Below are 15544 nucleotides of genomic sequence, written 5' to 3'. Positions count from 1 at the left end.
ATAAAGCAAAGCTTTTAATAAAAAGCGCCGCTACTACCTGTGCAACCTGTTCACTGAACCGATCAGTTTGTGTTCGTGTTTGCTGATCGGTTCGGTGAACAGGTTGCACAGGTCGGAGAGCGCTTTTTAACCTAATAACTTTACTCAAAAAATTGCAATAATGAATTTAAAATCTTGCATACTGATATGGGGCCGTGCACAAATTACGTCACGCTCTTAGGGGGGAGGGGGGGGGTTGTTTGCAAAACGTGACAACCCATACAAAAAGTAGTGAGGTCTTATACAAAAAGTGTGACATAGGGGGTAGGAGGGGTTGAAAAAGGTAGATTTTTGCGTGACATAATTTGTGTATCACCCCTATTCTGTGGTTCCAGCTCAGCTTGAGCAGTTAAGTTTTACATTTTCTTTGAGATAAAACAAATTTGCCCGATCATTTTCATGTAACACACTTAATTTTTATTTCAGTACCAAAAGGAATAGGTTCTCTTCTAAGCGCAGAATCTGCAGTAGTTCAATTCAAAATTTCCTCTCGGTCACGAAGAGCAATAATATAGTGTTCAAAATTTTGGTGACCAGAAATATTTTGGGATTGTTACATGGAAAATTAGTTTGTCATCCACTGCAGCTCGGGAAAGCCAGAACAGAACTCACCGCTCGTCCCAGCGCGGCGCGGGACGAAGCTGGCAAAAACTTTTCCCAGTAAGAGAAAATTTGTAATGAGTTTTTAGTTTAGTTACGAACTTACTTTTGCAACACGAGCGTGGCTTCTTTCTTAGCTCCCTTGGCGACAACGACAACGATGACGACGACGATCGCTCGAATTTGATGTTAAAGAAAGTTAGCACTCTTTCTTCGGTGCTCGCTCAAAATTATCGGAAATTTTATATCCGAATAAAGAAAAAAAAAAGCGTTGATACAACGGGTGCTTATAACACTGTTGTTTCCCGTCGCTGGACATTGCTAGGTAAGCAAAGCCCCAAATTTCGCTCTATGGTCGTATTTTATACTTTGTCACACTGAATTATCTTGCATTAATTTTGACGTAGGACTACGACTTCCTCCTCGCATATACCTTTGTGAAATCTTTCGAAGCAGGCTTCGCCCTAGTTGAGATGTTAAACCAAGGCAAAAAGAGGAAGAAATCTATACTTTTAGATTTCATACGGTGATCAAGAATAGCTATGTGAAAGAAGATACAATCGATTGGTGAGCTCGTTCCGTGTTATTATTTTGTTACTGCAAATAGAAGTCAACGACTTTTCTGAAGGGCCGAGGCAGTAAATGCGTGTTCAAGGGCTGATGTTCAAGGGTTCTGGAGCTTTTCGTAATGGAAATTTCCTTGACTTCCTTGGGCATTAAGTGTCAATATACATATACAAAATGGTTATTTGCAGAAAAGCAGAAGAAAATTAATACGTAAAAGAAGGAAAAATTTGCTGGACTAGGGTAGCATTTTTAAATTTTCCATAATGCGTATTTCTCTGGTTAACTTATCTTTTCTTATCTTATCTAATCTTATCTTTTTATAGGTACGCTAGTTTTATACTATCACTGTGTGAAAAAATCGGTTGGTGAGCTCGTTTCATACTACTTTTAACACTCGAAGTTGAATCATCAATTTAAAAATCAAGTTCACAGTTTTCTGAATTCAGAGTCTTGTAGCAGTTACACATTATTTCGTACAAGTGAACTCTTCACTTAGTAGTGTTAGGTATCGTCATTGTGTAAGAAGATTAACTAGTTGGTGAGCTCGTTTCATGTTATTATTTTGATCAAACTTTAATTATCCACTTACGTTTAAAAATTTACGAGTTTTCGTTACGTTACGAATTACGTTTCGAGTCTTGTCAGAGGTTGGAAATGATTGAGATTTGACCACAGCTTCCAAGAAGCTTTAGGAATTCCGAAGCTTCTATCGAAACTGTGGGAGTTCAGAAGCTTCAATGTTCAAATAGAATTCTGCTGATATGTAACTGTAATACTGATAAAATTGAGCATTTTTTTTCTACTCAGGAGTGGTCAACCGACTTGTGAATGTCAGCAAATTATCATCTGCTTCGTGCTCTGCCTCCGTGTCTGCGACACGATAATTATACAACTTGAATGCCAATTATTACAACGCCGCCACATCACGCACTCGGGCACCTCACCCACCGCAGTGTAGTGGTGTGCCTCCTTCTGTAGATTGATCAATCAGCAAGCTTATCATAGCGGCAGTACGCTAATCAAACAACAACGACGGACGGTAGTAAAATCGAAACCGGTTTGCTGACCGTCATCAGTAAAAACTACCATTATGTGCCGGGGCTGTTGCGTCGGCATCAAAGCTCGAAACAAAGTTAGGACTAAAGTGATGTTTTAGTGGCGGCAAATGGAGACAGAAACTAAAACGGCCTAGGACTATGAATCAGCTTGTTTTCTCACAGGTTGCTGGTGCTGCTGCCGCCTGTTCACAGCAATTAATAGGCGTGTGATCAGGTATGCAAATAACGTAGTTGGAATCTGCGAGACGTTGTAAACGTTGTTTTATGGGTTTTGGGTAGGATACTGAAAACAAACGTTTTTTTTTCTACTTCAGTCTGAGATTAAAAACTACACCTTCAGACGGGGCTAGAACTCACAACCTTTTCAGAATAAAGTCATGCGTTAGCCATCGAGTCTACAATAGCAGTAGAGTTATGTAGAAGTTATCCAAGTTATCCGTTATGTTCATACGATTCTTTGTCGAGATTTGCGTGTCTAAAGCATAATTACATTCCTTATTTTCCCGGGGATTGAATTCTTCAAATTTTGAGTTGTAGAGTGTAGACAAACCTTAGATTCTGCTCAGATGGTCACGGTTCAAATGGGACAAAACACTAAATCCGATTTGCGATTACATACCTGGAAGAAGGAAGAAAAAAAAAAGAAAAACAAATATTAGTAAATCACATTGGTATCATTCATTGCGAATCGAGTAGTGCAAATATAAAAAATGAAGTCACTTCCGTCGAATACAGTCAACATCTCAACATGTACGTAGGTACGTCTTTTATTGGACGCAATGAGAACGACCACCACAGGTTATCGCACCCATCGACCATTCGTATCACGTCTATCCGTCCGTCAAACCTTGATACATATCTTTGCTGCCAGCAGTGGCTATCCCAGTCAGTCCAATAAAATGCGCCCCATCAACAGACAGCAGAAATAGAACTGCAATAATAAGGCGGCAAACTGCCGGTCGCAGCGGCATGAAGACAAAAAAGTAATAAAATTGTGGCAAAAAAACGAAGACAGCTGCGCTGCTACTACTGCGAGCGAGCGATAAGCATAACGAGGAGTGGTTATCATCGGTGAATTGATGGTATCACCGATGATCAACCATGCGTTTCATGCACAGTAAAATAAAAAAGCGACATTCAAAATGACTCAGCAACCATTCCGAAACTGTTTAGCAAAACTGCATTACTCAGACACCAACGATAGCCACTGTCAGCTGAAAGTAACAAAAAAAAAGAAAATATTGCTGCAACTTGATTCGAACTTTGGTCCTCGAGTTGAGAGACGCGCTTCAACTACCTTGACCAAATTACCCAGTTGATGAAAGATCAACAAATCGCCTTAATTGGAGCTGGAGCAGCTAGGTATCTCGGAATGCGGATAATGTTTCCGGTGCACAAATGAATCGTTAAGGTCCATACAAAGAATTGTTTATTATGATAATATCTTATACATGCACTGATGGAATTTTAGCATAGTAAACACAATCCTTTCAAAATGGCGTGACCTGTACTTTTGATAGACTTTTGGTGCAATCTACTCATCGGAGTAACCTTGAAAAGCTGCAAGCCTGTAAACATCTCTCAATTCCTGAAAACAAACATCGCAAACAATTGAAAAAAAACTCCAAATCTGTTTCGAGAAAAAGGTCCAACGGTGTCCGCATAATGACGCATCGGAGTCTTTTTTTTCCGTTGTATTCTGTATCATTGAACGGCTGGGCTACTGCAGCTCAGTCGGATTACAATGCTTTACCGCGCCACCGTTATTGCTAGCGTCCGTTGCGTAGTGGTTCGAAACACGACTTACTAGCAACCGTTGGGCCGAATTCACCTAAGGTGACAAATTCATCTAAAAAAGTTACACAATCCAGGAATAATGAACGCGCGATTTTGCCTAATATCAATGCAGCGTGCTAGTAATATCACTGGTAGACAGAAGCGGTAAAAGTTGAGTTAGCAAAGCTTTTATTGACAAAGTAACGCGTCGATCTGTTCAAGCTGTTCACTGAACAGGTACCTTATTATGAAATAAAACAATAATTGTACAAGCTTAATTTATATTGCCAAGATATCAGCATTTTTCGTTTTTTTTGCCGAGATTTACACAGCGGAGTAATCAGCAAACAACTGGAATATCAAGATCTCAGCAATTTTGACAGTTCATTACTGAGATTCGGAAAACGTTTTGCAGAGATTCATCTAACAAACGTCTCTTTTTTTGCTGAGTTACTATTTCCTAACAGTCTTTATTTGTTTGTTTATTCGAACTTCTGGAATCGTTCGAAAAAATAGCCATGAAAGTTTAATGATGCTGATTACTTAGAGAGATATCGTCTTCGTCAAAGTTTAAGGACAGACTTTTAAGAATCCCAAAATGGCCGCCACAATGGCCGACTTTGGCACCTACTCACGATTTCAAGGGCACAAATCACTTCGTAAACGAAACCAACGCACCTGATCTTCTTATTTTAAGCTTGTTACGAGTGAGCCAGAACAGAATAATGAAATGCACTGATGTGTGAAGCTTGCTTCCAGAGATTTGTGCGTTTGAATTTTTGATGCACTGTTGAAGCAGGATTTAAAGACGTTTGTCCTTAATGGTTATCCATGGACTTATATATTATAGACACTACAGATCCTAGGGGATTGCAGGGGTTTCGATGAAGATTTTTGTTTAGTGGCGCTTCAGAGGAGTTCCAAGGACTTCCAGGGGGCTTTAAAGATGTTTTACTGCATCCCAGGAGGTTTTCAAGGATGTTTCAGGGTATTTAGGCATGTTTCAGAAGCTTTTATTGATGTTTAGGAGCGTCTCTACGGGTTTCACGAAGCTATCAGAGTGCTTCAAGATGTTTTTGGGTTTTCATGGGGATTCAAGAAGTTTTAGGAGGTTACACAGCTATTTGAAAAAAAAAAAAAAACACTGAAGTTTTTTTTTACGACAGTAATAGTGAAGCGTAAAACAATTGTAAAAAACCGGTTCAATAGATGTAGACTTGACTATTACACGCGTGTTTTTTAAAAAATCGCGGTTTTCAACTACGTTTTTTAAATAACGCTGTTTTTTACGACGTTTTTTTTAAATAACTTGTTTAAAAAAAAAACCTTCAGTGTATAAATAATCAGGAACGTGCAAACTGTCATTTCTTGACATCTATAACTGTACTAGTAATTATTTTCCCTATAAATAGTAACGTTACACAACCAACAAGAATTCATGACTCTCATCAGGGATTCTCGACACATCCAGTGCGCTGCAAAAAAACTTGTGCTACACACAACTTCAAGTAATTATCTCCCGTTTTTTTGACGAGAGATAGAGACGAATGAGTGAATACTTTCGTAATTGTACAAGAGACTACTCTGCTCTACTCTTTCCGTTGCTGAAAGTAATGCACAGTGTTTGGAACTGTGCTTTTCACAGTGCATTTGTTGGTGATTTCAACAAACACAAAAAAATACTTATAAAATTTCCATCTCAGGATCCTGATTTTTGTATTAATGGCGCTCCAGAGGGTTTCCAAGGACTTTCAAGGGGCTTCAAGGATGTTTTAGGGGTTTCCAGGAAGTTTTCAGGGGTGTTCCAGGGTGTTTATGGATGTTTAAGAGCATCTCTACCTCTAGCGGTTTCAGGAACATTTCAGGGGGTTCAAGAAGTTTTTAGGAACGTTTCAAGGGGTTCAAGGAGTTTCAGGAAGTTTCAGGAACGGTTACAGAAGAATTCCTGGAAGGTTCCAAGGGTTGCAACACTCCAGGGCTATGGAACACCACAGCTGTCTTGACATTCTCATAATTCAAGTAACACACTTGTCACAGAAGATTCACGGCGGCGCAGGTTTTTGTTGCGCAGAAATCACTGTGACTTACTTTTGGCAAGTAAGTGATTATTTGTTAGAAGTAAGTCACAGTGACTTCTGCGCCACAAAAACCTGCGCCGACGTGACTGTTCTGTAACAAGTGAATTACAAGTATTTGGGAAAACACTTGACCTCAAAACCTCGAAACGTCAAATTCGCCTCCTGGGACCGTCCCTCAAACTCCTTGAAACGCTCTCAAACACCCTTAAACCGCTGAATCGTTTCTGAAGTGCTCCTTTAGTTTCGCGAAACGTCGTAAAGTATGCCCAAGACCCTACTCTCTTGACACATTTCTGAAACCCTTTGAAACGTCCCTTGAACGTTTTCAAACGATTGATTGATTGATTTATCTTTATTTGAGAGACTTTCAGCCCCGTTTTCAAACGACCTGAAAACCTCTTAGGACCCACTAAACGATCCTAAAACCACTGAAGCGCTTCTGAATCTCTCTGAAACGTCACAAAAACACCTTGAAACGCCCTGAAGCCTCTACGACTCTTTTGAAGCACTCCTGAAAGCACAAGGAGCGCTCTAGAGACTTCTTGAAGCTCCCGAAACTCCTAGTAGGATCCCTGAAAACTCCTAAAACACTCTCAAACCCCCTTGAGCTCCCCTCCTATGAAACGTCATTGAAACGCCCATGTGAAGCTCCCAAAAAGCTCTCAAACACCTTGAAACGCCATGAAATGCTACCTGAAACCCCCTAGGAGTTTCTTGAGGTACTCTCGGAAACCCCTTGAATGGTTTGGAAAAGGGCCCAAAACCCTCTTTGAAACACTCCTGCAAATACATTAAATGCCCGTGACACCCTTGAAACGCGCCAGAATTTTCCCGGCAAAACTACAACTGAAATTCATCTTCAATCCCTCATTAACCTCCAAGACCTACTGGATCTCCCCTGAAATGATCTTAAAACAATCTAGCGTAGAGTCAAATAAAAAAAGAGTGAATACGGCAGAACTCAGGAGACAAGATACCTCTAGCGCACGGCAGGAGCTCTTTCGAGTTGTTTGTACTGTCTTCTAGTTGTAGTAGTAGTGGTTTCCCTCTTAGAATGCTGACAGCCATTTCAAAGTACCTCTGGGACATTCTAGGTCATCCAAACAACCTTGAAGCAGTGGAGCGGACCTGGTGTGATGGTTAGAACACTTGACTATCACGCCGAGGACCTGGGATCGAATCCCACTCCCGACAAACTCGCAAAATGTGAGTTCTTCCTTCGGTAGGGAAGTAAAGCGTGGGTCCCGAGATGAACTAGCCTAGGGCTAAAAATCTCGTTAATACAGATAAAAAAAAACCTTGAAGCTCAGAACATCGGATTTGCACTGGTAACGTTGGCTATTTCCTCTACAAATAGTAACGCAACATGATCAACCATGCTAACTAAACCTCATACATCAAAAGACATTGTAGAATGCTTTTGGGGCTCTCTGTCGTTCAAATTGTCCTAAGAGCTTAGCCCTCAAAGCCTCAGATCTACCCTTGAGACAAAAGCTCTACTGAAAATAATGTTACATGGCCAACCACGCTCAATCTCATTGAATATACATAAATCGGTAATGATAATACTTTTGAGATAATCTGAATTGGTCAAACATTTACGGAGTACAGTTCGTGACCTGCACAACTGTTGAAGCATTTTTTACAGTTACATCCCCCACTAAAATCTTTGAACCTTCTGGCAATCGAAGGCCCATTTGTTGTAATACGGGCCAACCAAACTACCTTGGGACCAGAGGCGTCTTTCAAATGGTCTTTGAGCACAATGGTTGACATCTACAGCCGCAACAAGAAACTATTATTTGCCGCTTTAAATTGTATTGTTACAAGGTCCATGATCCTCTTGGAATTCTTATAGCCTTTCCAAGACATTTTTTCAATATTCATTTTAACTACTCTGGATATCAAAATTTTACATCCTAGCTTATGATGGTGGTTATTCCCCTGCACTCAGTAACGTGAAAAAAATAGCCATGTGCACTGAACTTTCTCCGATGTCTTGTAGGCGTTGTACATACTTTTGGGGTAAACTGGGTCGCTGCAACTGTCATGGATTTGAGTCCTTGAGATCTACGGCTCCAACAGAAGTTTTCAACATTTCAAGAGCCATTTCAGAATATCTTTGTTGCCCTCAATAGTTTAGCTTAACTACTATGGAACTCAGAACTTCAGGTCTACATTTGTGTAACATTATAATTGAAGTCCACTGAACCTCCTTGATTGATCAATCGATGATGGCATTGAATTGTTATGCTCTTAAGGAATATCCAGGCTTGGTCTTCCAAATTGTTCTGGGACGCAGTCCTCGACTCGCTTCAGCTTTTATTGTCAATGTTACATAGCCACCTAGGACCCTTAATCTTCTTAGAAGTCTTTGCCAGGAATTCCTAACTATATTCTCAAGCTCAGAACTTCAGCACTTACATGCACACATTCATTTGTTAAACATCACATTTAGGACAGGTCACGCTCCACCTGGTCCGCCCATTGTGCTCTCTGCGCTCCACGGCTCCTTGTGCCAACTGGATTAGTAGCAAACACCAGCTTTGCAGGGTTGTTGTCCGGCATTCTTGCAACATACCCTACCCACCGTATCCTTCCGGCTATAGCCACCTTCTGGATGCTGGGTTCGCCGTAAAGTGCAGCGAGCTCGTGGTTCATCCTTCACCGCCACACACCGTTCTCCTGCACACCGCCGAAGATCGTCCTTAGCACGCGTCGCTCGAAAACTCCGAGTGCTTGCAGGCAGTGCTGAAAATTTCATTTCGTCATATCTAAATTCAACGTGAATATCATTTGCATTTTTCGAAGGTAGTCCGTGACATTTACCTTAAATATTCGAAAAATAGCGGTTTTTCCATGATTTTCTTGCAGAACTGGTCAAGCCGCACAAGTTTTTTATATACCATATTCTCAGGTTCAGGTTCTAAAATGAACTGTAGGTGATTCAATTTAGATATGACGAAATGGATTTTTCAGCACTGCTTGCAGGTCCTCCTCCAGCATGGTCCATGTCTCGTGTCCGTAGAGGACCACCGGTCTTGTTAACGTTTTTTACATGACACATTTGATGCGTGGGTGAATCTTTTTCGATCGCAGTTTCTTCTGGAGCCCGTAGTAGGCCCGACTTCCGCTGATGATGCGCCTCTGAATTCCACGGCTCACGTTGTTGTCAGCCGTCAGTAAGGATCCTAGGTAGACGAATTCCTCCACCACCTCGAAAGTATCCCCGTCTATCGTAACATTACTCCGGCCGTGTTCGGTTCCGCCTACTAGCATGTACTCTGTTTTTGAGGTATTCACCACCAGTCCAGTCCGACCTTTGCTGCTTCGCGTTTCAGGCGGGTGTACAGCTCTGCCACCGTTCCAAATGTTCTGGCAATAATGTCCATGTCGTCCGCAAAGCACACAAATTGACCGGATTTTGTGAAAATCGTTCCCCGACTGTTGAGCCCGACTCGTCGCATCACACCTCCCAGAGCGATGTTGCAGAGTAGGCATGAGAGTCCGTCACCTTGTCGCAGTCCTCGGCGAGGTTCGAATAAACTGGATAGTTCACCCTTACGCAGTTTTGCACACCGTCCATCGTTGCTTTAATCAGTCTAGTCAGCTTCCCAAGAAAGCCGTTTTCGTCCATGATTTTTCATAGCTCAGCGCGGTCGATACTGTCGTATGCCGCTTTGAAGTCGATGAACAGGTGATGCGTTGGGACCTGGTATTCACGGCGTTTCTGGAGGATTTGCCGTACGGTGAAGATCTGGTCCGTTGTCGACCGGCCGTCGATGAAGCCGGCTTGATAACTTCCCACGAACTCATTCGTTTTAGGTGACAGACGACGGAACTTCAGCACTTGTGACAATTAATAATTCCGCTACACGTAGCAAACGTTGAAACTGATAGCGCTCTATGTTCCTCTGAGGGCATATATCCTAGAAAATTTCAAATGTACTATCGATTAACTGAACAAGGTATTATATTCTTCAATTCCGCCCATTTCAAACCACTGTGCCAACGGCCGATGGGTGTTCCTTTGTGTGCTGATACCAACCCCAAGTGCTGACGTGAGCGCTCTTCTTTGAGCTGCTGACATGATAAAAATGTTCTGCAGAAGTATGCAGTTTATTTTTTTTTTTTTGCAAGCTCGTCGTGTTATTTTATAATGTTGCCCTTTCAAATCCTCCCCGTCCAGAACGTGCCTCAGGGGAACAAGCGAGCGGCGGAGTTCGGTAGCTGGCACAATAACATAGGTAATGGACGGACAATGTTGCAGCAGATACAGAGGCGGTACCCGCTCCACGCTGCTGGACGACAAACGCCGTTGGCCTTGATTTGCTGACAAAGCTCGACTCTCCTCGACAGCCGTTTGCGTTCTGCGTCTGGTCCTGAAAGCGAGGACCGGTCCGGTGAAGAGCTGCGAAACACTGCCCTTCGGCCACAAGCGAAAAAACTGCTTACTCTTAGTAAATTTTAGCCGGCTGTGTGACGGACTATTGCTGACGGTGCCGGTTGTCCGCTTTCCCCCTTGCTGCTGCTGCTGCAGCAGCAGCACCCCCAATTAGAAATCAAATTATGTTTGGATTTGTGAAATTGGTTCTCGGCGCGGTGCAATCACGCGCGCGTTTGAGGAAGCGATGACGGACGGTGGCGGATTGATGAGATGGACTTTGTTACCCCACCGAGCAGGTTGTACGGAGAACACATGGACTGAGCAGACAACGCGGTATGAGATAACCTCTGACCTGACGTGGTGGTGTAGTGTAAAGGATTGATAGTTGAGGGATGTTTGTTTGCTCAATTGGTGGAACACGAGCTGCCATTGCAGTAAATGAGTCGTATTAAATAAATCTTTTGAAGATATAGGCATCACTGAGATCAGTTATCGGCTTACACAATTTCTCATGACGACCTATCCAACAACAAGAGCTTTTTATATCTTTAATTGATAATCAATCGGAGCCCTGAAGAAGATGCCATACTTTGGATCGAAACGTTGGCCAGGAAATTAAAAAATCAACGCCGACAGCTGATAAATCAATCTTAATTTCAGACTAGCTTCAATAACCCTAATATCCTAAATCCGTCACAAATCGAAGGACTAACTCCAATCAAGCTGCTTCAAAAATAACCTTCTGCCAAAGTCGTCAAGTCATCGACTAACTGTGCTTGTGCAGACAGACAGTTGCTGCGCGCGTCTGTAGAAACCTGATATTTGCCGCCACACCACATGCAGTGAGCTCCCATCTTTCACATTTGCACAAACAATCATCACCCGCCGGTGCAGCCAGCCAGGCACACACCGCCTAGTGCGTCTCACATATCAATCAACGTATCAAATCCGATTAACATCGATCACGAAGCCATCCGTACGTCCCGGTGAGTTATCGGGCCTATTGAACAACGGATTAAACCCCTTCCGTCGCTCCATTGGCGCATGTACCTATGACGAGAGCATTCGCACCTTAATTTACGCACCAATCATCCCCCGTCGTCGTTTCGCTGTCCGCCCGTCCGTCATCCATTCATCACCCATCAGATCGACGAACTGCGCCGAGATGGCGCGCGTGCGTTGCGCGGTATTGCGCGCCCGCGCAAGCCATGCGGTAACATAATTTTGGAATTTTTCGCGCATTCATTTTCTTAATGACAATCAACAACGGCGTGGAAAGTTCCAATTCGGCGAACTTGCCGCCGCCGGCCGGCCGTGACGTCATTCGAGAGGCAGCGAAATATGTATGTACACGCCACACGGGTGGTGGCGTTAGGGGTCGCCACCCATCGGGTGCACTGCACAGCACATGTAGAATGTAGCACCTGTGGTAGTGGCGAAATTCGCAGAGCATACATACTTACGCACACGAGAAGGTATTCGGAAATTTTTGAAATACTTCTTTCTGAAAATAAACTGTGTTTGATTACATTTCAAACAGCGTTGGTGTAATAGAATGTTTATTTTCCGAGTGATACCAGATGTGAAGGTGTAGGAACGAGTTGTTGTCGTTGTTCACGCGAAAAGGCAGCCTAGTAAAAGAGCACATCAAAAAGTAAAATAGGTACCTATAATTTACTTTTTGATGGATGATTTGGCTTTCTCAGTCTTAGGAAACCAAACGGTTAAATTGGCATTGCCCGACGTTTCAGCCTAATTTATTTGGGCTTTTTCAAGGCTTATTCAAATTAGGCCGAAACGTCGCGCCAAATCCTCCAAAAACATATAATTTCCAGTCGATAAACAGGTAATTCCTTCAGAAAGGCTAAAAAAGTGACTGAAACGTCGGATGAAAACTTATGAATCTTTTTTTGAATTGTTCCTCTCAAAACTGAAACCCATAACACTATTAACTTTTATAGTTTACCTATGCTAACGTAAGAACTTCACGACACACACGAGACGCGACGCGATGTCTTATCGTTCTTACAAGAACGTTGACCTGACAATACAGTAATATCTCTTCGTTTTTTGGACGTGTACGAACAACTTACGAAAACCAACACAGTCAGTCGGACATTGATCTGGAGATGGGCTAGATCACGCCCGAATACGGTCGACGTAAAAGAAATTTTAATCTTCTTTGACAATTATAAGAACAATACATACGTGTTATGTCTTGTATCGCGTCGCGTCTTTTGTGTGAAATCCATAACTTTCAAATAAAATCAGTTGAGCATAAAAGAAATTTTCTTCTCAAGGTAGCATGAAGCATGCTCCAGCAGACTTATTGTCGGGCCGCCACCAAACCGGACGTCGCACAATCTTAAGTCGCGACGCGACCCAACTCGCGACGTTTTTGAATCATGTCAAAAGTAGTGCGCATCCTTCCCGTTGTTGTCAGCAACACGGCGCACAAGATGCGAAACAGTTGCGACACTTGTGGACCAAGAAAATGGCAATTAATTTTTGATTGAATGTATGTCTTGATTCCAACCGAATAGACAATATCTTCAGCAAAGTCAGATCATTTTGAGATACATTTGCATGTATGACGATTATTATATCTGATAGTTGATTTTTGTAAGGAATGGCCTGAAAGTAGGCCATCAAAATGAGATTGCTGAAATCTCATAGTGCTCTATTACTCCAGAGCACAATAAATGTGCATTAAACTTGGACAAATGCTTACAAGTTAAAATAGTACATTTAACACAAAATAAAACTTGTAATCAGGGTACGAAAAACGGATCACGCCGAAAAACAAACGCTTTGTCCTAAGCGGTGCATGTCGGTAACAAAGGCGCTCCGCAACAAACGCATGTCAAGCGATAAGAGCAATAAAACAAATATCGCTTGCCGTGCGTGTGCCGATATTTCGGCGTTTCGGCTGAAATTTTCCCCCCACATCATCGAATTCATGAGCATTTGGATGAAAATGCGAAAATCACGATGTGAATAGAACAAGACAAATATTCCTACCGTTTTTGTTGTGAACAAACTCGGGAGCGATTTTGTCATTATCTGCTAACGAAAAAACAAAGCGTTGTTGCCGTGCCTTCTTTGTTGCCTATTTTTCGCTTGCGGTGTCATATTTTGCGCACACTGCTTGTAATAGTGATTTAGAACATATTTGCTCCAAAAGATGGCTCTAGTGAACATGATACCACCTATCCTAACAGGCGCGTCAACAGCCATTGCCACTAGCATCACCCTCGGGATGTGAACAACAAGCGTGGTTTTGCAATTCGTAGTGTACCTAGTACAAGTTGAAACCTTTCTTGGGTCGAGTGCGTACTTTTCGGCAAATCCTATTGTTAACTAGTCGATTCTAAGTTTCTCTGCTAGATGGCACTAGTGAGTCTGATAAATTTAACTTCGGTTTCAAGAGACTCAGGCTACATAGAAAACATTGTCATCGGCAAAGTTGATCATAACATCAAGAACTATCCGATGATCAACAAGTTGATTCTGAATTTATCGATAAATCCATAAAAAAAAATGTAAAGCATGAGCATGACCGTACGGCGCACAGTTCGTAGTTGCTAATCCGTGATTGAGCAGAACAGTCAAAATTGCCCAAGGAACCAACAAATTATTATTATTATTACTATTTATTAACGACACTTTACCATTATTGTGGCATTCGTGTCATAACCAACAAATGGAACATGAGAGTAGCTTACCGTTCTCAATGTGCATCTTCGAGAATTCTTAACTTTATTAAGGATAAGCTAGTTAAAATCCCAACATGGCCACTACAACGACTGACTTTCAAAACAACTCACGATTTTCTGGTTGGCCATGAACACTTTATCCTAACCTCAATAATGTGGGTATCAATATGGTATAAAGACATGCTCCCAAAAAATCGGCGCACAAAAAGCACTGAAACAGAAACGCAACCATCTTTGAAGATCAAGGTCAGAAGAATTCTAGTTGATCTACACAATAGACTAGGACGTTAGAATTTGACGTGAACATAAACGTAAATATAGAATGAAGTCCCATGTAACATGTTTTATCCAAATAGACTAGAAGAGGTTATTTGAACCATCATAAAACAATAAAAAGTTTTGGTGTTATGACGGTTTTAAAACCCCCTACAGAACTAACTGGTCAAAACAACATCCAAATGATACTTGGGATGATTCACAAGAAATGCACTGAGCTTAAAGGCTCCAAATGGTTGTGGTTAACTACAGTACTAGCCTCATAGTGACCAGGAATCTTATAGATTCATTACTCTGCACTACGTGTGCACTATGTGGATAATATAAAGTAGGGTTTTCATCTAATTCCCGTCTATCTTAACACCGACCAATAATGATAGAATTTATTCTTGCAGCTCGCCTAACGCATCATGGCCAATTTGGTATCAACTACTAATTTCCAACGCTGGTCAGTCGAAGGGGTTGCTACAGAGTACCATCAGAAGCTGAAAGAGCATAGAGGAGACCAACGGATTTGGAGATGTCAACAGATTATGGGGGTTTATCCATAAAGCGCAAGAGGTGATAGGTACCGCTCAGCGACGCCAACGGAATGATTGGTTCGACGAGGAGTGTCAACGAGTGACTAACGAAAAGAATACAGCCAGAAGTCGAGTGCTAGTGGCCGATACAGGCGATACAGGGTGGCATGAGCAGCAGAGGAACGAATCCACCGCAGCAAAAAAAGACAGCATGAAGAGAGTGTGATTGTTGAAGCACAGGACAGTATGGATAGGAACGATATGCGGAGGTTTTATGCAACTGTCCGCGGAAGAAGACTGCACCAGTGCCCGCCATGTGCTTTAATCGGAAAGGAAATTTGCTGGCAGACAAAACATTGGTGGTAGCCAGGCGGAAGGAACACTTCGAAGATTTGTTGAATGGTAGCAGTGAAGGAGCACCCAGGAACAGGATTGGATTGCCATAATGGATCAAGCAGTGGATCCACAACACTGGATGAGGGCCCTAAGGAGCTGAAAAACAGCATGGTTGCTGGGAAGGGCGAGA

General features: G+C 42.3%; 2 protein-coding genes across 27 annotated transcripts in view; one reads left to right on the top strand and one right to left on the bottom strand.

The window, feature by feature from the left end:
* Positions 1-15544, top strand: part of LOC109429300 (E3 ubiquitin-protein transferase MAEA) — a 331826-nt gene that overhangs the window by 94027 nt on the left and 222255 nt on the right. The gene's annotated exons all lie outside the window — the stretch shown is intronic.
* LOC109429301 (C-terminal-binding protein) overlaps positions 1-15544 on the bottom strand; it is a 377738-nt gene that overhangs the window by 181790 nt on the left and 180404 nt on the right. For 2 of the 26 annotated variants that reach the window (XM_062846795.1, XM_062846794.1), the window contains exon 2: positions 2815-2883. The exons of the other annotated variants lie outside the window; for them this stretch is intronic. The gene's annotated coding sequence lies outside the window, so the exon portion shown is untranslated. The remainder of the gene's footprint in view (positions 1-2814; positions 2884-15544) is intronic. 26 annotated transcript variants of the gene reach the window in all.

The sequence above is a fragment of the Aedes albopictus genome, chromosome 1, assembly GCF_035046485.1.
Source record: "Aedes albopictus strain Foshan chromosome 1, AalbF5, whole genome shotgun sequence".
Lineage (NCBI taxonomy): Eukaryota > Metazoa > Arthropoda > Insecta > Diptera > Culicidae > Aedes > Aedes albopictus.
The sequence above is the reverse complement of the archived record's forward strand: the minus strand, read 5'-3'. Positions and strand labels throughout refer to the sequence as shown.